The 24447-nt window shown below is 41.9% G+C and overlaps 1 protein-coding gene across 5 annotated transcripts in view; it reads left to right on the top strand.

Annotated features, from left to right (window-relative positions):
- The window catches only part of LOC108117568 (homeotic protein antennapedia), a 78501-nt gene that overhangs the window by 29240 nt on the left and 24814 nt on the right, over positions 1-24447 (top strand). For 4 of the 5 annotated variants that reach the window (XM_041819436.1, XM_041819435.1, XM_041819434.1 and 1 more), the window contains exon 1: positions 12645-12960. The exons of the other annotated variant lie outside the window; for it this stretch is intronic. The gene's annotated coding sequence lies outside the window, so the exon portion shown is untranslated. Of the gene's footprint in view, positions 1-12644; positions 12961-24447 lie in introns of those variants that run through there. 5 annotated transcript variants of the gene reach the window in all.

Below are 24447 nucleotides of genomic sequence, written 5' to 3'. Positions count from 1 at the left end.
ATTTCTCTAGATCTATAAATAGCATTTAACAAATCATAAAAAGTGGGTAACAATCTTATTAACATACGAGTATAGGATAGGTTATAGGTTAGGTCTTGTATCTTCTTCTATCAACTTCTTGCAACTCAAACTTAACATTTTCTTTGTATTTAAAACATATTTTGCTTTATTTAACAGTGTACTTCCTAATTCCTCATTCATTTAGCATAGCTTTACTGCTAATAGTTCTTATTTTTAAACCATTTTAAATTTGACTATGAACCTTCTTAGCCGCCTGTACATTTAGCGGCAAGTTATCATTAGACTCTCAGACAGGAAGAGGGAAAAGACTCAGTCTGGGAGCCCAAAAAGGGCCGAAAAGGGCCGAAAAGCCCCGACTCCAGCTACGAGTTGAATGAAAGGTGCAATTTTTATGATTTATCGCCATTATTATTATGAAAGCCGCCGGAGCTGGAAATGAAACCACGGCCAGGGAAACCAAAGGCAAAGCCACAAAGGTAAAGGCGAGAAGGTAAACTCGAAGAATTTCTTAGAGTTAAATTATTCAAAAAACCAAAAAAATAAAATGGAGTATTAAATAGGAACTTGTGTGTAGTCTCCACTGTAATTTTCTAAGACTGTGGCCAAAACTTTTCGGTCAAAGAAACCGGCAAGAAAAACAAAAACAAATTAAAGAGGGGCGAACCAAATAGTGGAAGATGGCGACCAGCCAGGGGAACATTAACATATGCAGCAGTTCACACGATATGCTATATGTATCTTTGAATATATATGTATATATATATACACACCCACACTGGCAGAAAGACACACAGATACTCGGCCACTCACACACTCCAACTGACAGGTGCCAAGGCATTGAACATTGACTGGCATCTGCTTGGGGGAAAAAAACGGAAAGATACGACCTCAGCGAACACCTCCAGATGGGATCGATAAGCACTTACATAAGCGTTCCGCCGCGTTTTACTAGCCCGCTAATTTGCCTCAGGCCTATCGCCCATCTATCGATAATTTGTAGTGCAATTTACGCCTCGTTGTTGCTATCGCAAGAATTTTGCGATTGGCTAAGCTTCGATTGGCGTCATCGACTCGATAAGGCGATTTCGTGCAGCCCACCCAAAATTGATCGGTCTATGACTGCAACGCCACTGCATCAGAGTTTTGAAGTCTGAGAGCTGTTGGTGCTGTCAAGAGAGGGCAAATTTTAAGCCAAAGAACGGTGGAAAACTATTGTCAATATTGCAAAATTATGGTTGAAAATTATATTGCAAAGGATTTGTATTGTTAGATACTGAAATCAGATGAGGGTTGTGCCACAGTGATTTCATGATATGTGGGATTTCTAAAAGAATTTTAACTTCTATATATACCTTTAGACCCCACTGTGCCGTCCTGTCATTAGATGGATGCATGACGCACAGTTTGGGCCAAAGTCAGTTCCAGACACCAGTAAACAACCAGCCACATCAGGCATCAGGAAAGGGGTGAGCAGGACCCCCGGCTGAATACAGTTTGGAGAGAGGAGCTTACAGAGAGGGGCTTATCGGGGGGCCTTCGATATGCTAATGCCTCGGAGTGTGTGTGTGATTTTCTAACATTCGCCGTTCACAAAAGCTGAGGCCGTTTCGGACAGGTTGAGACACACGCGTAAAAACTGCACAAAATTGACGGGCGGGCAAAGGAAAAAGATTGCCAAGAGTGGGTGAGCGATAAGGATAGGTATAGAGAGAGAGGGATAGAGGGAGCTAGATGGAGAGAGACAGAGAGAGAGATTGTGCCACTAATCGCTTCAACTTCAGGCAACCCTCGACCAGAAGACCAGACAGCCAGAACTGACCAACTGCACGAGATCATAGACGTTTGATAGGAGGTTAAAAGGGGGTTTCAGGAGGAGCCAAAGAGGGGGTTACCAGGAGGCTAATGGTGGGGCCAGGGGTGCTAATGCACATGTGTGTTGTCCGATGAGAGGAGAGATGTTGGCCAGAGCCGGAGCTGGACTCTGGCTGAAACCTCGAGCTGGCTGGGACTTGGCCACGTTCGACCAATTCCCGGCAATTCTGCAGTCAAAGCGTTCGCATTTTGATTGATTTTAAATGATTATGGTTGACAGTGATTTATGTGCGCCGCATGCATATATTGGGCCAACAGGAGATGGCCATGTGTCCGACTGGAGCCCCTTCCCAAGCCCCTTCTGCCCCCTTTTTGGCCATAAAACGAGCTTAACTGATTCGCACGCACACAGGAAGGACAACAACATCGATTCTGATTCAGATTCTGATTCTGATTCTGATACGGCTTAGATGTCTTAGAACCGAGTTTGGGGCCTCTATTCAAAGCACGTCCCCTGACCTAATCTAAGTAAAAACGCCCACAAAATTACCACAAGCTGCGAACTTCTCGGACCCACTCTGTGTGTATGTGCCAGCGATTTGATTATGGGTTGGCGTTTGTGTCTGGTCAGCTCTTTTATTCTCTTTTTTTCTGTCTTGAGTGTCTCTTGGCCACGGCCCAAAATCGATCCCTTGCCACAATTTTAATGAATCGATTTGAACTCGAAATGGGAGCGGACAGAGCGAGGTTCCAGGAAGTTGCAGGCCAAATTGGATTACCATGTTGGTCATGGCCGAGGGCCAGGGGTCAATTTTGAGGATTGCAATTCATACAAATTAGGAGGGAAGGAGGAAGGATTCAGGGTAACTTCCAAGTTATGAATGGGAAATTGTTTGATGAGTCAGAGTTGGCTACTTAATATGAAATGTTTAAGATATTTAGATACAAAGATACATACAGATTCCTGTAAAACCCAGCGACTGAACTTGTCTTGCAGAATATCCGATAAGCCTTCGGGCCAGACCCAATCTTGATTATCTCAGATCGGGACATAAATGGTATATTGGTGAGGGGAGGCATAACTCGGGCATTGCGTCATTTCATGTCACAATTGTGTGACAATCAAAAATCAAAAATCAACTCAAGCCGAATCAGATCGGAGGGAAAAACTGTAACAACTTCATTCCGCAGTGAGCGAGATAAATTTGACTTGTAGGTGCGTGGCTTACAAGAAAATGTCACAAACCGGTCCCCAACGGCAGGCTCGGCTAACAATGAGGCGCAAAAAAGACCGACAACAACGCAACAGGTTAACCAACATAGTCGTTGGCATCTTGTGCATGCGCAGATCCCAGATCCCAGACCTCAGGCCTTCGACTTCTCAGACGTGGACCCAGAAAAACGTACTCCGTATATCATAAATACGCATAACTCGTGCGCAAAAACGTCAGACACAAATGGCTAAGAAAAGTCGGCAAAAACCAAGTAACAGAAACAGAAACAGAAACACAGCTACCAGAGGCGGCTGAATGTTGCATTAAATTCATTAGCCCAGAGTCCGACTTTGGCAGTTGGCGAAGGAGCTCTTGGCCAACGAATGTGGCAGGGAACGTAAGGAGCGGATACAATGGGTAACCAGGGGAGCAATTGCATGGAATTTGGATCAAACAATTGAGTTATAACAAGACGTGCACTCGGAAGAAATAAGTCTGTAATGGAAGGAAAAGGGTTTTAGGTTAATAATTTGCTAAAGATTTCAGACATCTAATATATATTAAAGATTTTTCTTAAGAGATAATATGAGACTTGTTAAAGAATAACATTTTTTTGATAACATTAATTTGAATATGTAGAAAAGATGTTCCAAGTTAACAACCTGCTTTTAAGAGACTTCTATTTCGAAATAAAATTAACATGATTTGCATTTCTAATATTAATAAAAGAAAAAGCCTCAAAAAGGGTTTTATTTTGAGGAGTTTTCTCAACTAGCTTAGCTTTTTTTCTTCAAGTGTTTTCCTTCTGGGACACATTCATGCTGAATCCGGATCACCTGATGAAGATGAAGATGAAGATGAAGATGTCGAGATCAATGATCGAGAGCGCCGAGTTCATAAATTTGTTTTATGAAGTGCCAGAGACATTTGTATCGAATGAACGATCAGCGATCAACGTTCAGCGATTACGATTGAAGGCACTTCAAGGAGGGATTCCCTTGTATGATCCTGGAAGGGAATGCCTGATTAAGTGTTCATAACTCACTCTTTAACAAGTTTAAGTATATTTTTTAAACGACGGCAGAAATCATTATTATCCGGCAACTGTTAACTTTGTCAGCAGCAGATTTTCCATTTTCGGGGAAAATAATTCATTTTGAGAGAGCGGGGAAATGAAAAGAAATTGAAAACTCAACAGAAAAATATATATATTTCCCTTACCTTTGCCGGCGGCGCCAATCGAAAATTGTTTGCAAACATTTTTGCCTGCATATTTTTCCTTTTCGCTTGCCCGCTTCTGTGGGGAGGTCCTGTGCTGTGAGTCCTCGGTCCTGAGTCCTGCGCCCAACGGATGCTGACAACAGCTACCGGCCAAAGGCAGTCCGCAGTCGGCAGTCGTGTCGCCTGCCGAGTGAAAATAATCGAATTACTTTCAACAGAATAATTTCTAATTGAAAAATATTGTAACCCATGTATGGCGCGGGCCCTGCTCCTGCCAATTCCCCACCTCCAAGGACGAAGGACTCCTCCTCCACCCAAAGTTTTCCTCCGAAAGTTGACCATTTTCAGCTTGGCGGTTGTTGTTTTTTCCCGCTATTTTGGGTTGGAGTTTCTTGAACTGATTTTCGGCAGTTCGTTGATTCATTAGGCTGAACATGGCTAAGGGGTTGCTCTGAAAGGTTTTTCAGGGGGTTTGATTTTCTGTTTAATTTCCTTGGGCCACGTGTAAGCGTGTGACGAATTTTTAAGTGCATTTCGCTTGTGCAAATTAAGAAGCATTTTCTGTGATTTAAGAGCTTTTCCTTCTTGATGATTTGAAAGAGTTTTAAAGTCGGCCATCTTGCTAATAAATACTATATATATAATGCCACATTTTTATCAGCTTTAACTAACCAACTATTTATTGTTCTTTAATTTCAGGTACTACACATTTTCCTTGACCATTTTTGGTTATGGTAAGCTATTTCGATCTTGATATTCTCCTTGAATATAACTTTAACATTATCAGATCTCCCCGAAAACTGTGCTGAAGTCGACTCCCATGAGAAGAGTAACCCATTAGGCATTGTTCAACCTCAACCCATCCAAGTGTCTCTCAAGCGCAACCAATTAAATTATTTTTGTTCTCCTCGTTTTAAGGCCGAAAAGAACAGACCAGCCCAGGCCAAGAGGCGGAGAATATCTCATGAATAAAATTTTGAATTTGGTAAATTTTTTGGTGTGCCTAGCAAATGGGAAAACTTTAAGGCAGACGCATTTCCATTTCCATTTCCATTTCGAAAAAGAACTCCAAACTCTACTTCCATTTCGACTGCCTGGGCTTTCAACTTGAGTGCGTGGCGCACAATTAACATTTTCCATTTTCCGGTTGCCAGTTTTGCACCTTTCGAGCTCGCCGTATTTATGAATATTAATCGGGGATGCTGAACTTAAGGCGTCCATGTTGCCTTCGGCTTATCCATTTTGAGAGCAATCAATCTGAGGCGAGAAAGAAAATCCTCCCCCTATTTGCTATCTGGGTATCTGGTATCTGGTTTCTGCTTTCTGGTGGATGGACAGACGCCATTCCAGATGCCACAAAATCTCTCCCGACTGGCGAAGGGAGTGAGCAAGTGAGTGACAGTTCGTCAGCTCGATTTTAGACACACTTCAGCCCTCGTCGCTGCGCCGCCATAATGACAGCACTCATCCGTCATTGTCCGTGTCCGGGCTTCCATGTTTCCCTGTTTCAGTTCCTGGCCTTTCGGGGTGTGTTTTTTTTTTTTGTTTTTGCATTTCCCGATACACACGCACTAGAAAGTGTCCAAAAATCCGGCAAAGACAAGTCAAGTCGCCCGCTCCCTTGTTTCGAAAAAAAGAAAACCAAATTCCATTTCGTGTTTTGAAGTTTTTCTTTTTTGCGCCCTCCGGAACACGTTTCTAAAATTGAAATTCTATTCTATTTTTTCCCGGTTCAGCTCGGCTCGGTTCCGTTCAGTTCGGTTGGGGTAATCATTTCATGTACAGTTTTTGTGCCTCTAGATTGGAACATGTGCGTTGCCAACACCAGCAGGGAAACAGGCCGAACAGGCACGAGAAATGGGACAGGACAAGGCATCATGTCCAGCCCCTGCTTCTCATGTCCTTCGGCTGTTCTTTTTGTCTGTTTTTTTTCCTCGCCGTCCTTAGAAAATGTCGAAATTGATATTCGTTACAATGGAAACATTTCAATTTCCACTTGATGTTTGCAGCCTTAAACTGGGGGCGTGTTCGCCGCTTGTTTTTCTCATTCTTTCTCCGTCATTTGTTTAATTTTTCAGTGGAAATTATTCGTAGGGCAGTTTGTGGCCGATTCGATGACAGGTGCGGCTCGTAATTCGATGTAATCATCTCGGTTGACTTATGTTCTCACTTGCGGGTTGGTTTTTAAAATTGGTAGGGAAGTGTTTTGTAGTTAGGAGAAGTTATGTTAAGAAGATTAGGAAATATACCAATCAAGGGTGTAATTTAATCATATTTATTCCTTTTTAAATCAACTAAAGGTGCACAATTTTTGATAATGAAAATGAAGTCCTTGTTGTGGAGGAAATTCTTTTAGAGCTTAGTCAATGTTTTCTAATGGCTAACAATTCTATTAGCGTTAATTAATATTCAGCCGGTAAAGGGCCAAGCCGCAAATGTGACCAAAACAAGGCCTCTGCCCCTTCCTCCCTCTTCTGGTACTTCTTCTCCCAACCCCTACGCCAACTCGCACTCCCCCTCACACAGGCACAGATACAAACACCGACAGACAGGGACTGTCAGGATTGGGGCTGCCCGCTGTTCAGTTCCTGTTGCTGCCGCTGCTGCCTCTGCTACTGCTGCTGCTGCTTCTTCTTTCCAGCTCTTCCTGCTGGCCTCCCAACATCCTCCCCCACTTGCAGGACCCTTAACCCTCCGCTGGTGATGATTACAATGATGGCTTCTCCCGGCTTCCTTTTTGCTTATTTGCGAGCTTTTGTTTTGCTTTCGTTGTTTGTTGTTGTTTGTTGCCAGCGGCCGTTCGGGTTGATAATTTTTTGTTTCAGCCGATTCTGCTGCTTCTGCTGCTTCTGTTGTTTTCTGTTTTCGTTTTTCGGTTTTCGGTTTACTGTTTTGTGTTTTGTGTTTTGTGTTTTTTGTTTTTTGGCTTTTGTTTCGTCATGTGTGCATTTCATTTCATTTGATTTCCTATGGCGACTGCACTTAGAGAAATTTTAGGCAAAACATGCTATTCATTTATTAAGTCATCTTTTTTTTTAATGAAAAGTTATTTTTAAGAAGTTCTTATCATGGAAAGTTGTTGCAAAAATATTTACATCTCTCCAAAGATATTTGAAATACGAATATTGCAATCATATTTTATTGATATACAATATCATGATTGTTTTCATATAAATGTTGGTGTATATTGAAGTTATTTAGTTTCTTCAATTTTGTTACTAGATTTATTGGTGAGATTAAACTAAAGAAAATATAACAAACGAAATTATAACATTATGGTACATTATTTAACCTATATTGCACTTTAAAGTAAGATTTATTAAATTTTAAATTTAAAATGGATTCATTTATACCCATAACTACATCACAGCTTCTTTAAGTGACAGATTTCTGATACCGAAAAAGTTTAAGCGGTCCTCCAAATATTTATTGACACAATATTTCTCTTGTCACATTTGATTGATAGAAGATCCATTGAATATAGATTTGAAAACTAGTTAACTTTCCAGTGTAAGACAGCGGCGTTAGCCGAGGCAGCGATGCCGACTGAGGCAGCGCCGGCGACAGAGGCTTGTGCGCCCATGTTTGTTCTTTTGACAGGCAGTCAACCCGTCGTCATTTCATTTGTTCAGCAGCGCGCACTCAGCCATGCCCGCACCACCCCCCGCCTGCTGCCCCACACCCTCGGTTCGCCACCCCCTTTGGCAGCCCACCCCTCTTGCCACTTTGCCACCAAAAACCGTTAGCAGAGCAGCGGCAGAACAGCGACAGCAAAACGCCGTTTCCTTTCCCTTTTCAGTTTCATTTCCCGTGCGCCCAAAGTTTCCCCCTTCCCTTGGAGTTTTCACCCCCTTTTCCCAACGCCCCTGTACCCCGGGAACGGAGTCCGCCTGTCAGTCTAAAACGGAGAGCGAGCGTCCTTCTCGACCGACGACCGTCGACCGTCGACCGACGACCCGTCGCTGGGTCCGCTGTCCGGCCATTTTGATTTATGTGCGTTTCATTTCGTCGTTCAATACTCATATGCGAATGCGAGCCGGAATGTGCGATTGTATGGGTGTATGGGTGTGCCAGTGCCAGTGTGTGTGTGTGTGTGGATCGGATATGGGAGTTTGGAATATCTTTTGCCAGTCAACTCGGTCGCTCCCTGCCTCTCGCTCTCGCTCTGAGCCTCCTGCTAGACTGGATATGGATGCGGGATATCCACAGGCAGGAGCACGCTCACTAGAAATCCAAACTGTGATTCATGATCAAATTTATATAAGTCTTAAAAATAATTTTATTCAAGATTATGAAGAAATGGTACTTCATAAAATAATGTAAAAGTATAAGTAATTATTATCTAATTTTTTTTTTAATACTAAGATTGTAATAACTTTCAAGTGTCCTGTTTAACTCCCCCCGACTGTTAAAGTGGCCATGTGTCCGTGTGCTTAGTTGGAGGCAGTGTTTGTGTGCTCCCATTAGCAGTTGCATGGGAGGCTCTAATTTCAAGTCCTGGAGTGGAAGCTGCCAGGACCACGTAACGATTTTGATTTTCGTCTTTGTCAGCTTTTGGCCTGACATCAGTGGGTCGACGGAGGGTGTGCGGATTTTGAAGAGGGTGGCACCGGGAGTGGACCCTTTTCCTAAGTTGAAATTTCAATTCAACGGATTTTGCGGCGAGAATTGTTTTTGATACGTCGTTGCTGTTGGCCATTGTCCCTGGCAGTTTTCTTCCTGGATCCAGGATATGGCTAATGACGTCCCGCTTCAGTGTCGCCCTGATTGAACGGCGATTCACTAAAAAGGGGGCAGGATGGTGTGCGGCATGAGGGTGTCCCTTTCCATAGGGATGGGGGAAGTGCATTAGGGATGGGCTGTGTACAAGGATGTGAGTGCAATCAAGAGAATTGCCGCGCTTAATGGATGTTAAATGTGCTCGAAACAGATGCCGAAATAAATTAAATTAGCGCGAGTGAAACAGGAGCATGAAAAAATGTTGAGAAAAGGAGGAAATTGGACAGCAGGATTAGCTTTTAACAACACAATAGAGAATCAATAAGAAGGCTCTAATAGTTTTTGTTTCAGATTTATAGTACTTAAGTTTATAAGATTGAATATGGTAGTAGTAGTAGTGTACTTCCTAATATGTAAGCTTTTAGATAAACGCTATTCCAACTTTAAGGCGTAATAGCAACTAAATATAAAACTAATAATATGTAATAACTTTCACTGCATTTTATCTCTTTGTATTGTAAACGCTTGTTTACTAGATTGTTCCTTATAAATCGCTCTGTAGGCCAGCTTAACCGCTTTTATCTGGCATCTGCACGAACCTTTAGCCTCCAGGCAGATCTAAGATTTCTAGCCAAAAAAAAAAGAAGGGAAAACAAGAAAAGAACGACATCAACAACTGTTGCTAGTTGGTGCGTTGCAAATGCATTAAATGAAGTTATCAACACGATCGTGCCCTCTCTGTCTGGCCTGGTCGTCGTCGTGCCATCTCTGTCTGAGTAAAAAACAGAATTTAGATTTATGGCTTCACGCAATTAGCGCTTAAATATATGCAAAGGGATATTGAAAAATCTGATATAGATTTGAATGCAGGCGGAAAACAGGACCTTCGGGCATAATGAAGCCATATACCGCTGACTAGGGAAAAGGAGAGGGAGAATGGGTAAGGAGAAGGTCCTTGGCCGACGGCGTTCACTGACCGACGACGACGACGACGACGACACTCTCGATGACTTCCCCGTTTCCACGCTTTTCACTTTCAATTGCGGCTCAACTTTTTACTACATAGAAGCGGCAACAACAATTGCGCCGCCAAAAGCCATAAATCTTTTTTCTCCGCTTTTTTACATATATATTATTGTTGTTGTTTTTGTGTGCGTGCTCTTTGAGGGGGATTTCCGAGAGGGGGGAATATTTGTATTTCATATGCATGGCGGTAATTTTTGTGATTATGTTGTTGCTGTATGTTGGCCCGAAAAAAACAACAGAAACGAATTCAAGTTCAGCCTGTTCCCATAAAAAACAAAAAGCTAAAAAAGGGTTTCCTGGCTACTAAACAAACACAACTCCTCACCCTTTGTGGGCTCCGAATTATTATATATTCATGGCAGCAATTATCGGCATAAAATCAAAGCGCCAATCCAAAAACGACACAGAATTTCTATTTCTATCTGATATATTGAGTTTCCCAGCGGCAAAGCTCTCGATTATTTAGTTATCATTTATATTCCGCCGACTTTTTTTAATTTATAAACATTTTTTCTTGATTGCTTTCAATGTGTATTTAATTTATGCTCGCTTATAAATGCCCAGTCACAAGTTGTAACTTCTGCCATTTGAATGTAATTATTTGTTCGATTATTACTTCATTTGCACGCCGGCAACATTTTGGCCAACAAGTTGGCCAAAGCGCGCGCAACATTTCGCTAGCAACATTCTGAAGTTGCCAAGAACACAGTACGCGGAAGTAAATAGGAACCATTTTGGGTTCTTGCTGGAAGCAATTACTTAGTAGGTCAATACAAAAATACGATAAAGATGGAAAGGATTTATAGATTTTAAATTTAATGAAATCTTATTAGTAAGCAATATAACAAAACTCTTTTATAGGTATATATAGTTCGAAATGATTTTATGAATTCATTTATTTTTAGCTAATAATTAAAACAATCTATGTTAAAGAAATTGAATATAAATTTATATCGAAAAGAAAATATTTAAAGAAATGGTTTTAGTAACAATTACTACACTAAGCGGATAATTTTCTAATTGCTAAGCACCATTCCGCCATTAATAGTATCTGAAAATATACTTCAGTTATGAAGATAAATTAATTTGATTTTGTACATTACTAACTCTCAGGATAAACTAAACCAGACAGATCCCCTTAAATCACAAAGTAAGTTGTGTACAAGCTGCTAGTCAACCATCCTTCACTGTTCCCCCCTTCATCAGCCGTGAGCGTGTGTGTGTTTGCACAATAACAATGCCGCCATTTATCATTTTCGTTGGTGGCTGTGTTGCTGCTGCTGCTGTTGATGTTGCTGCTCTGCTCGCCTCGCACGCTCATTCGTCAGCGATGCGGTGTTGTGTTGCTGGCGGGAAGCACAGCAGCAACATGTTGCCAGCGAGCAGGCAACTGGCAACAGCAGCGGCAGTCGAATGTTTACGAGCCGGGCTCATTGTGATTCACTGGCGGTTCAGTTGTGAATGAATGAACGTGCCAAATAGACGTGCCGCCGCCGCTCGATTCGCACTTGGTTCTCGGTTCTGCCGTCGTTTCTCGCGTTCAGTTCCGTTCGGTTCATTCCCCAATTCCCAAAAAATCGGACGTAAAAATACACTCCAGCGGTTCAGCACACAAATAAGATAAAGAAATCTCAAAGAAATACAAAAATAAATTCGTAAAGTCGACGGTTTCTTCCGTTTATTTTCTCGCTGCTCCCTGCTCAGGACGAGGAGAGTCAGCCCAAAGCCAGAGAAAGAAAAACCAAAACCAAAACAAATAAGAACAGGAACCAGATAATAGTGACATAAGCGACCTTTTCGCAAATATTTTGGCGCAAAATGAGCGGGCGCCAAGTGTCGCGTGGTGGAGCCGCCTGAAAATGACATGGAAAATTCGCAGAAAATCGCGCATGCTGCTGCTAGAGCATCAATCATAAAGCACAGAATTGATTTTTTCAATAATAATACAGGCAGGCCCACACATTATCACAATAAATAGGGCTTATCAGATAGCCCGGCAGCAACATTGAACTTTCCGGCTGCGAAGGAGACGACTCCGAGACACCGAGACACCCGAGATTGCCAATTTTCGTTTGGATTCTGATACTGATTCTGGGTCTTGAGTTCTTGGGTTGTGGTTTCTGGGTACTGGGTTGGATCCCTGGTCTCCCGCGATAAGAAGCCCATGCTGATAAGGACAGGAGGACGGTCCGCGGCAAATTGAATTCGATTTTGACCTGTATGAAAGCCAGCGGAGATACGGATACCTCTGGGTTTATGGGTAGAAAACGCAGAGCGTCGCGCCAACATCGAAATTATTTGCGTTTGCATCTTCTCGTCCTTTCGTTTATCGTTCTGATTGCCATCGTGGTGGCGCGGTTTCTATTAATTTTGCTTTTGTATCGTTTGCAAAACCTCAAGAAGTTCAAAAAGTTCATCATCAGCAACAGCATCAGCATCAGCATCGGCATCGGCATCGACATCAGCATCAGCATCGGCAGTAGAAAATCAAAAAACGAGTGCAGAAACCAAAAAACAAATAAAAACAAAAACAAAAACAAAAATATTAACTCAATCTCAATCTCCAAACATTCGCATCGTTTCCACGCAAATATGCTTAGTTCGCCTGAATTGTGATTGTACATATATATTTAACGGCATTCAACATATTAAAATCTAAGAAATAATCTAAGTGTAAATCTCACGAAACGGCTACGTTTTTAAAAAAGAAATTGTGATATTATATATATTTAACGGAAAGTATCAGCGGAAGGGAAAACAACAATATTGTGTATATATATGAGAAGTGAGCGAGGAACATCAATGAATATTTTAGCTGAGCGAAGTACACACGAATAAATATATTAATATACATGAATATATATATATATTTTGGGCACCGATTTTTACACAACAACAATTATATATATCGATAGAAAAGACACGAAAACAATCACAGAGAACTAAGGTAAATACTTTTGATAATTCTTAAAATAGAAGCCTAAGATATAAGAAAGATTTCATTCTGATGCAGATTTAATTTATGGAATTTCTGTACAAAATATTACATTTTAAAACATTGTGTTTGTTACTCTTTTTGAATAAATTAAGTACATCAGTAATTTGCATACCTAAAAGCTCTTATTTTAAGTACTGCAAAATAATTTCAATTGTCGCCACATTCCAGTTTACTGCCTCACTCAGTAAACCGCTTTTAATGAAATCGAATTCAGTATAAACCAATTAAGTTCCCTTTCGAAGCGCCTAAAACAATGATATGCCAAAACGTCGGGGAGATAGAAGTTGATAATCAAATTAATTAGCATAAACGCGTGTCGATAAGCCAATGTAATCGCAAAGGCTGAACCTGAATCGGAATAATTCCCATAGAAGCGGGCACTTGCAGTCAGATGATTAATGGCAGAAAATAATGGCAGCTGGAGGGGGATGGGGATCGTCGAATGATATTCACGGCTAGTTGCAATTTAATTAGATCATTAAAGCAGTTCATAAATCTTTCCCGGCTCGCTCGTCGTCGTTTAACAAAGCAAATTAGTTCCCCTGGCAATCGGAAATCGCGGATTTAACCGTCCGAGTGCTTCGTATAATCAAACAAGTTGTTCTCCAAACGCCAAAAATACAAAATGAAACCGGGAAAGTCATGAAAATTGCACCTAATTTACAGAGCAACAGAGAGGGCAGCACAGTAAGAGCGAGAGCGAGGGATGTGTAAAACATATGAAATAATTAGCGCACGCAGTGTCTGCGATGGCAGATAAGAGAGAGAGAAAGAGCAAGAGCAGACGGAGAAGGCTGTACACAGTGCGAGTGAGATGGACTGCGATTGCCATTCCCCAATTTTCGACCTTATCCCCCCATTATCTCCCCCTCTCGCTCGCTCAACTGCAATTGCCAATGGCCATAAATCATTTCTCGCTCATATTTTCGCGCATATTTTTTAGTTTTCTCTCAACTGGCATATGAATATGTTCGCCCCACACACACACTAACACACACTCACAGCTGCACAATGAAGCGTTCGCTTGTGGTGGTGTAATGATGATGTGCCGCTGAATGGCGTCAAAGTATTTAAGTAACAATTAATTTAATCGCCAGTGCAAATAAAACATGAAAAATTACAAGAATTTTTCAATGTTCCGAGCGTTTAATGAGAGGCGGAAAATCCATAGCCGAAGCTTATCAAATCCAAGATCTGCTTGATTAAACGATTGCCGTATATTTTTAGACATTTTGCGGAATAATCATAGCTTAATAACTGACTTAATTGGCTTTTATTACTACTGAGTCATGCTTATGGGCTGAGATTTGGCTGGTAGTTGAGCTGAAAACTTATTCTGGCATCTATTTGTTAGCTTAGATGGCGTTCAGATTATGGATATATAATTTCTTTATTAAATAAACTCGGAATCGTTAATATTCAACGCCTTTTCACATACTCTTAAACAATTTACCACAACGGTGTACCCTTTTTTTAGCTGCATTTCCCTTTTATGAAATCATCAACAAATTGCATTTTCCAGCACACTCTTTATTTGTCCGGCACTTTCATTGAGCAAACAATTCCGAGACAGATAAAAAACAATCTCTTTGTTGCTCGTGCGCATATTTATATAGTAAATATAACATGCTGTGGCAATCATTTCAACGCCTCCCGTTGCACAAAGCTCTCACCCTAACCGAAAGCCCAAGGCTGCGGGGCATGAACACAGTACTACAAAAACTACGACAAAAAAATCACTGAAAAATAAGAAAAAAACTGACAACTGTTTGGTGAAACTAAACCAGGCTCACAAGCCACCAACGGTGCAAAGTTGTGGGTCGAGAAGGGGGCGGAGGAAGCCGGCTTGTGGGTCCCCGTCAGACAGCCGCTTTTTTCCCCAGTTGTTGTTGTTGTTGTTGTTGTTGTCTATCGGTTTCATAAGTTCTATGAATAAATTTCCATAAATGTGTTTATTTTTTCGTTATTTTTTTACATTCTGCTCGTCGTCTGCCTGCCCCAGAGCTCCAACTACAGCTGGTTCTGCCCGTAAGTCTGATCGAAACTAAGGTGAACTATTAGTGCACTGCGGGAAAATGTAAATAAATTAAATGAAACAATCAAGTTGTAATAAAATGAAAGGAAAAGGTGTAGAATAATATCCACTTTGATAGAAATATAGATTATAAAAAGTAAAAGTATTTTGTAGTACACTTTTTGGTATGTTCATCTAAGGCCAACTAACTTGCAATATACATTCCCTTTTTCGAGACTTTTGTTTTAATATTTTATTGAATTTCCATTTGAATTTCCTCAACTTTCTTTCACTGCACTGTAGCAGTAAACGTCGGATGCAACTACTGCAAAATGCAATGCAGAAAACAATTTTCAATATAAGCATCAAGTGACTAAATGTTGTTGCTGCTGATGTTGCTGCTGCTGCTGCGCGTGTGTTGGAAGCGACAGTTTGACTGACATTTTTCTAGCATATCGTTTACATATTCGTTAGATTTTGCAGCGTGCTCTCGAGTCGCTGCAGTTGCTTGTTGCTGGTGCTGTTCAACATGCTGTTATATTGAATAACACACGCACTCCAACAACTCCAACTCAGACGGCAGATATATATATATATATATATCTATATGTATGCCTGAGTAGGGAGTTGAGAGTCTGGGGCAGACAAGTGCAGGCTGTCAGCTAAAGTTGAGCTTGAAAGGGGGTCCCATGTGGGTGTCCTTTGTGTCCTCTCATGTGACTCCTGTCACTTGCAGTTTTCGCTGCGCGTTGTATTAAAAATTAATTTTGCCATAAACCCCACTAATTGCTTTATAATGAACCTGTCATTGTCACCTGTCGCCCGATAATCTCTCGCCCTAACAAAAGTATCTTCCAAATGCAGAGAGAGAGGGACATGCACTTGTCAGTTGCAGTTTGGCATTGCAATTAGTTTACAATCTTGCAAATGCATTTAGACACTTTAAAGATGAGTAAAGCCCAAGCAATCCTTACAAAACTGATTAATTTTGAAAGAAGAATCATTTTTTAATACCCCAATTGCATTTTAATGAAGCTATCATTGTCACATGTCCGCAGATAATCTCCAACTAACTGCCGCACACAGATGCACTCAGATTTGCAGTTGTCAGCTGCACTTTGGCATTGCAATTAGCTTACAAATTTTATGCGCTTCACTTTATTTTATGATAAAATCACTTTTGCCAAGTCCCATGCAAATAATGCATGGCTTCCAAAATGATCAAAGGCTATGGCCAGATAATCTCTACAGATCTCGGTGTCCATTAATATGGAAAGACAGGCGATTGTCGTCCGGCGATTGCCATCAATCTGGCATTAATTTCAATTTCAATTTCTGTGTTTTCTGCTCGGTTTATCTGCAGCAAGCGATAGAAATGTCACAGCGCTTAATCAAAGCGCCGGCGGCAGCTTGGGAAGATCTGTTCGACATTTCGCTATTTCTCCTCTTTGCCGGCTGGCCCAGATTTCGACTCGGCCAACTAGTTCCCATTGATTTCGACTCCTCTTGCCCGCGAATTGCCATTAATTTGCCTTAATTTAAAGCTCTTGATTTGCAGATTTATCAAATGTGGGAGAGGTTTCGAGGCAGCTTTATGGCCGATCGGGTTGCTTAAAAAAGCAAAAAGTAAACCCTGATGAGGTGATGTGCGGTATAAAAATTAGAGCTCATTCTTGGGCTGGCATAATTATTTAAATGGAGCTTGAATGCGGATTAGCCCAATTTTTAATTAAGGAACACTGTATTTAAATTTATTCCTAAGCCACAGTTAAGTAGGAATTAACTCCACTTTATTTATTAATTTGGTAACAAGAGATTCTCCTCAAATTCCCAGTTTTTCTTAGCCAATTTTAGCCTGGCCAGCCCCTCCTTAATTTTATACACGTATCCCTATTATTTTTGGGTCAGTAGCAACTGTCGTTTCCTCTGCTGCCTGATCTCTTTGGCATTTGTTGTTGCCGCGGGTGTTAGCCTTTCCATTAAATCGACTGCCATTGTTGGGCTCTCTTTTGGCCAAGAAGCGTCGGCGACGACGACGACGACGGCGACGAACAATGTGAAAGGGCAGGCAACAATGGCCAGAGTAGGGAGCACCGAGGAGATGGCGGGGATGTTTGGCCACGTTAATGATGACACGCGCCCAACTAGACGCTGCCGAGGAGATCCCAAAACAAATTAACATACAAGGCCGGCAAGGAGTGGGGAAAGGCGGAGGGAAACCGCCAACGCAGTGCGGATCCACTGGCTCATGTTGCCGTTGCAGTGGCAACAGTTGTTGCTCTTGCTGTGGTGGATGTTGCTGCTGTTGCTGTTGTGTTGTCGGTACAAATAAGGCGAGTGCACAATAGTGCACCTTTGGGGCAGTTGCAGTGGCAGCTGCAGCTGCACTCCGCAGTCTGCAGTCTGGCGGCAACAACATCGGGCAACAGCTTACTGGGGATTAAGTCAATTGCACTCGAATGTCAACCAAATGCCGCAACAAGTTGCCAACGTGCAGCCAATAACTTAATTAGCCGTGGAATGGACGTAGGCTCCATGATGTGGCCGCTTCTGTTGTTGTTTTTATTGTTGCGGGCAGGATGGGGTTAAGTGGGAGTAGGACATGGCTTAAGGGGAATTATGTAATCCGTTTGAGCCCTGAATATTTATATTTCTTCTTTGAAAGTTTTCCTCCAGCTGAAAGTTGATTTAAATGGGAAAATTTCAATCATTGCTTATGTAAATAGCTTTAGGATTGGTAATAAGTTAATTTAGATGATTAGTTTATTAACATTTGAAGTATTTAAGTAGTACATGTGAGGGTTTATGGGCTTAAACATTGTCATAGATTTTTCGTATTCTAATAGAGATAGATTCAAGTGTTTTCTAATCTGATACTCTTAATTAAGAATAAACTGTAATAAAAACGTAATAAGAAGTGTGACTCATAGAAGGAGCTTTGGAGAGGCTTGACTCGTAGCTAATTTGGCCATCCCTGAACTCTTTCCCCTTTCCCAAGCTGATCGCCATTTTCTCGTGGACTCTCCTGCCCCAATTCAAGGCTTTTGTTTTCGATTCGCGACAAAAAGTAAACCAAAACACAAACAACAACCAAAAAATACAAAAAAAAAAACGAGACCTGAGTGCGGCGCATAATTGTCGTTTTCCTTTGAACTGCAGCGCCTGCAATTTGCTTATCGCCCGGCGATCGCGATTGCCAATAGGGAGCTTTCAGGGGGGGCAGTTGGGGAAGGAGGGGCAGGGGCATTGTTGTGGCGCTGTCTTCTTCGCCGCTGTTCGCTGTAAGTTCGAGTACATTTCAATTAATTAACATTCAACTGCACATGCGCAGCGACATCACAAAAGCGGATACCGAAAATTGCTGATTGCGCCAGATAAACTCATTTACAGCGGTTAAATGCCACCGGCGGCGCACATTGCCAACACTCACGGCCGTTTCGGGCGGTACGGGTGACGGGGAAGCCGGGCGGTACGCCCGTAGACCGATCAAGCGGTCTGCATATAGTCGTCTTTGGGCCACAGCGGCGTCTATTGTGCATTTCCAATGAAGCCAAGCACTGCGGGAAAATGTACAGGCCTAAAAGGAAACTCTTATTAGATATATAATACATATCTTAATATATCGATTCTTTCTCCACTTCTTAAATAACTTAAAGATCACGATTTCATCCGACTAACTTCCTTTTACCAAAAGCTCAAAGGTGTTGTGCATGATGAGGATGAGCATCAAAAATATATACTTTTCTTGGCCATGTTTTTTTCGTTAACTTTCTTTGTCAACTTATCAGTTTTCGCCAACTTTTTCTGAAAGTGTAAGCCTCGCTGAGACCTCTGATTGACAACGATCCGAGCGATCCGCCTGATGTCTATCGCTGCACACGTTTCTGCGACTGTGACTGTGTTTTAGTTTCTGTCCCTCTGTTTCTGTTGCTGGCCCGGCTTCTAGCCGTGGCTCTTCTTCTTCGGCTGATGGCCACCTTGTCCATGTTGGCCAACTCCATGTTGGTCTTCCATGTTCGTGTTCCAAGGCTCTGGAAATTGTCATGTTGTTTCGTGGCCCGACGAACTCCGCTACGTCGCTGAGCAGAGATGCTTATCGCCACGTCATGTTACAAATTTATGCCGCAGCGACATTAGAAAAATTATTGTAATTAGCCAGCGAGCAAACGAGAGGGTGGAGGTGTGCGAGCAGGAGGGAAGCCAAACTTACACGAGTGTGTGTAGAGCAGAAGTGGCTGAAGTTTGGTTAGCCCTGTTACCAGTTACGAGCTACCAGTCGCAGTTGTTTGCGGCCGCCTTGTAATCCTTTCCACAAACAGCCAACGGCGACAGGCGACGCCAATATCCTGCACACACACACACACACACCCCACCGAGATATGTATGTAAACAGAAATACCCCTCTATATATACATAGTATCCACATATGACAGCGGGGAGATTATAAAGGCAACCGTGTAAAGTGCAAAATGTCTTAATGATAAACAAACAGAAAAGTTTTGCCGGCTACGGTTAGGATTTTCCAGAGGCTATCCACCCACGCATATTGATGGGGGATGGGGAAGAGGGTTCCGTTGAAATACAAGGGAATCGAGACAAAAAACCGTTCAACTGGCTGATATGTCTGCGTTACACGTGGCGTATACGTAATATTTGCTTTCGTCTCAGAACAGTGGGCAGGAATGGGATATCTCTTTGTAAGATTTGATTAAGCTTTCTTAGTATGTGATATATATATTAAATCTCGTAACATTTTCAGTCATTTCAACTTCTTAAAAACATTCAGTTTTCCCAATTTTTACCACTGTTTGTCCCCACATCCCGTTGCCAAGTATTCAGAAATTTATTCACAATTCTTTATAGACGTGTTACAGCTCTGCCTCTTTCTCACTGCCACCCTCTGCCCTCTCCGCCTTGCATTTTCGGTTGGTTACATTGAAATTGCATGTTAGCACGCAAAGTTGAAAGAACCCCCCCCGCCTTGCCGCCGCTCCTGTTCTCCTACCGTTGTTGCTGCCACCGTTGTTGGTATAATGTCTTCTTATTATGCTGCGACACTGTTCACTGTTCAGGCCGAAACTCGAACTCCGCCCCCTTGAACGTGGAGCGTGGCTCGTGGGTCGCTGGTTATTGGCAAATAAAATGTCTAAGCGCGCAAATTTTGTATACTAAAAAAGTAAAAAGAAATACAAAGTAAACCACATCGGCAGAATAAATAAAATATGGTTTTGTTATCAGTGGAAGGGATCGTGTATGCGGCTAATAACATGCAATTTCCACCAACAGCAACAACGAGCGGCACGCATATCCATTCTATACTCACACACACACACACTTAGTATTACCGAATATACACCCATACATAGGCACACATATAGTTCTCCTGGCGGGGCATTTTGGCCAAAAGGAAGCAGGTGAAAAGTAAACCATTTGCATGAACACCCACGGGGCGTATGACGATATGACGACGACAACCAAGGCAACCCGCAGTGGTGCCAGAAAAGAGAGAGGACTATATGGAGAGCAAGGGAGATAGATGGACGGGGAGGGAAAGAGATGGGGATAACAGCAGCGGCTGGTTGCAAAGGTGTTGAAAATTAGTAACGGTCGGCGGTCGATTGGTGGATGATGAATGCAACGGGGCTAAAAAAAGATGGAAAAATCTCTATAAATATAATAAATTTGGGGAATTATTTGTATGATCACACTGGGAAAAAAAGCAGTTTCATAAAGTTTAATTTTATATTATTTTTTATGTATTTCTAAAAAGTTTTCCTTCCTAACTGTTAACAAATATTCATCCAGCTTGGAAATATAAGTATTAACCAAACTTTCGATCGGCTGTTTAAAACTTTTCTAAATTATTGCTGGTCACCTATTAAAAGTTTCTTTAAATTATCCAATAATGCAATCCAAGCTGCAGTCAGTCCAAAATATCTTCAAATTAAATGATTAAAATTTGATTTCCCTTTTTAAATTAAAGTTATTCCTCACACTCAGCTGAAATCTTTAACCAACAGCTTTAATCTCGTCAATAAAAATACAAATCAAAATTCTGAAAAGTGCCTGTGCCTTGTTCTCCTTCTCTCATTTTAAAATAAACCAAAAACTTGTTTATTTGTTTTCCTTTTTAACCAACTTGAGAGGACAAAGCCAAGAAGGGCGGGCAGCGAGGAGGGAGACAGTGGGACAGACGGCGGACAAACATGAATAAAATTTGCGTAAAAGTGGACAACAAGCAACATTTGCAGTGGAAAGGCGGTGGCATGGGGGGTGTGGCAAGAGGCGGCATTTCAATTGGGATGAGATGTACCGAAAGAGACCGAGATATGCGGTCCGCTGGCTTAATAAAATAATGCGACAGAAGGAACGACGGCGATGAGGATGCGGTTCATGATGATCAAAGACGATGATGAAAGCTTTAACTCACTGCGAATGATAGAGTGTATGTGTGTGTGTGGCTTTGATTGTGTGCTGACTGTATGTTTGTGTGAGTGTGGCGCGAAGTGAATTAATGGCTTAATTGAAAAATTTGTTCTCGCCATGAGAATTTACTGGGCTCGGTTGGCTCTCAATGGAGGCAAACAATGTGACAGTCGAATGGACAAATTGAGCGATTTTCCCAGTGCCGTTATATGGGATTCAGACTTGATTTTGCAGATTTCTTGGGATTATATTTTATATAGAAAACAGTAAAAAATACCAAACAACATGAACTAAATATCACATAAACTTTAGAAGAGATTTGCCAGCAGATCCCATTCTCAGCTCCCGTTTTGGCATCTTCATTAAGGCCAACACTTTTGGCCATAACAAACCAGTTTCGCTGCAAAGGAAGGGGAACCTGTAGCACCTGTATCCAACATACAGCATCCAGCCATCCAACAGCCAGTTCAGCATCCACGTCCAAGGGGCACTAATCAATTTCATATCAATTTGTAAATTTGCAATAATTACGATAATTAGCTGCGAGTATCTGCCAAATGCGTTGGCCTGACTGGTCCGAAACTCAGCTTCCTTCCCTCGCTGGCCCCCGGCGAATGCATTCAAAGAATGCAGCGAGGTGATAATGAGACTTTCAATTCAATAAAACATCAGGCCCAGCATTCGCACTTGCCAATTTTGGCTGGTGGGGACCGAAGGCAGGAGTCTGGGCCTTCGCATGAATATTTCATTCAATTTACACTTTTGCCGTGGACCGCTGCCTCCTTTCGACTTCTTCTGGCCAGCTAATTAAGTAATTTTTTTCGCTCTTGTGACTTTTGCTGCTGCTGATGTGTTTTTCTCGGCTCTTTTCCCGCTTGCTTATTATTTTTATGGTCTTTTAATCAACACGTTGCGGCCAGCTTGGAATCGGAATTGAGTTAGTTTCTGGCCGAATGTCTGCCAGTGACTGTTCTTAATTAATGCTGGCCAATGATTTAATTGGCTCCAATCGAAAGCCAATTGAGCTTGAAATTACCCTGAAGCAGCGGATAATTGTTACAGTTTTCTCTACTATCTTTAAATTATATACTAAACCCTACTTAATAAGATTAAATTTAACATTTCTCTTTCTTCTCTTCCAGGTAAACCTTCTGATGGCTTTTCAATAGCACTTCATGGTAAAGTAAACTCTTTTCAATCCCATTTCCTAACCCCCGAACAATGTAATTAAATGCGTGTGCAATTTTCCCTGCCTCTGTGTGGAAAAGCGAAAGGAAAACTTCAATAACCGGGAGATGGGATAACTTTGGCCTGGCCAAGCAAAAACCACCCTACAACATCACACACACACACAAGCATAGAGTTACCCCATTTTGGTCGGGGTTGTTTTTCCCGTTGAAACGCCATGGATGATGGCACAAGAAAAAATCGAGGAAAAATCCACCCGGTTTTTGTGGTGCCTGCGATTACGATGTTCTAATGCCATTTTCGTTTCCCCTCCTCCAATGTGTGTTCTTTTTTTTTCTGCCTGCAGTATTTGGTATTCATCCATATGGCAGCTGGTCAGCAGCAGGACCAAGCCGAAACTGGACTAACCTTATCGGCCGAGTGCCGCCCGGCCAGTTTTAGTTCTGGTTATGGGTCTCAACGAATTCTTAGCTGCACAGAGAGAAATATTGTTAGGGGAAGTTCAGTATTTAATAAGATATATAAGGTCAGCTTCAAATTTCCTTTTTTCCCATCACTTCCTCAGCTTTTTGAGTTTCTAGAACCTTCATTCTGCCACATACGCACAGAAATACATTTCCAGAGACCATTTTCGGCCTTCGAATGGTGATGAATTTTCCCATGGGGCAACAGGAGAGAACTGAAATCTCAGCTTGTGTTATTTCTATCTCTATCTGTATCTGTAGCTGCTGTATCTGTGTGTGCGGGGGCTGTTTGCCAGCCATATTGTATCTGCGAAGTAGTTTCTGATACTTCCACCACCCCCTCCCTTTGGCTACTTATTCTTCCTGCTAAATGTTCGCACTAAGCGATAACCAAATTGCAGTTGAAATGCTTTTATCGATTAAACAGAATCATGTTTGCCTGGTGGGTGGGGGAGGGAGAAGGAGGGGTGGCAAGGGTGTAGTTAGTGTTTGTCACGCCAAAGTTAAAAGGCAGGAAAAACAGATTTCTGAGACAACGGCAAAGTTCAATGGAACCAAACGGTGGAACAGTGGGTCGAAAGTTGTTGGAACTGGAACTGATCTTGGCTTCTTTTATGGCCTGCAAAACTATAAAAACTCTTCCATAAACAAATATATATTCTGGAAACTTTCTTTAAAAATGTTCCACTTGTATGGTTTTCCAATTTGTGGGGTTAAGACCTATAAAATTTTCAGCATTTTAGAAGTAATTTGGTTAGATTTTTCTAGTTTTTATCTGAATCAACTTGCTCCACTGTTCACAGGTTTTCCAAATTAAGTTTTAACAACAACTGAGTTGTTTTCTCGCCCTTTGAGTGGCCATTTAATTACTTTAATGAATTTGTGAGTGCATTTTCGTGAAAACTCTCTGTGCAAATTTTGTTTTTTTATAGCGCCCTTCCCCCTCGGCCATTTGTAATAATTAGACTAAATGGCTGGCAGCAGCAGTGATGGAAGGAGGCGTGGGCGGGCGGTTATGACGAGGTGAGGGAATTTTTTTAATTAGCAGGCAGGGCCGTCAGCCTGGTAGCTGCGGTGCGTTCAGTTGCGTGTTGCTGCGGTGTTGCTGCAACACGTGTACAGTGCGGCACATGGCTATATGAACACTCACTCACTCACTCACTCTGTTACGAATGTAATCCCCATGGACCCCGGGGCTCAGTCTGGTTTTCGGTTCCCAAACAACGAAAACTACTTTGCTCCAAGGTGTTGGTTGGTGGCGCGATGTCAGCTGCGCATTAGCCAAAAGTCAGCCTACAGCACTGAGAGAAAAATCCACTAATTTAAATCATTTATTATTAGAAA

Source organism: Drosophila eugracilis, unplaced genomic scaffold (assembly GCF_018153835.1).
Source record: "Drosophila eugracilis isolate 14026-0451.02 unplaced genomic scaffold, ASM1815383v1 contig_722, whole genome shotgun sequence".
Taxonomy (NCBI): domain Eukaryota; kingdom Metazoa; phylum Arthropoda; class Insecta; order Diptera; family Drosophilidae; genus Drosophila; species Drosophila eugracilis.
The sequence above is the reverse complement of the archived record's forward strand: the minus strand, read 5'-3'. Positions and strand labels throughout refer to the sequence as shown.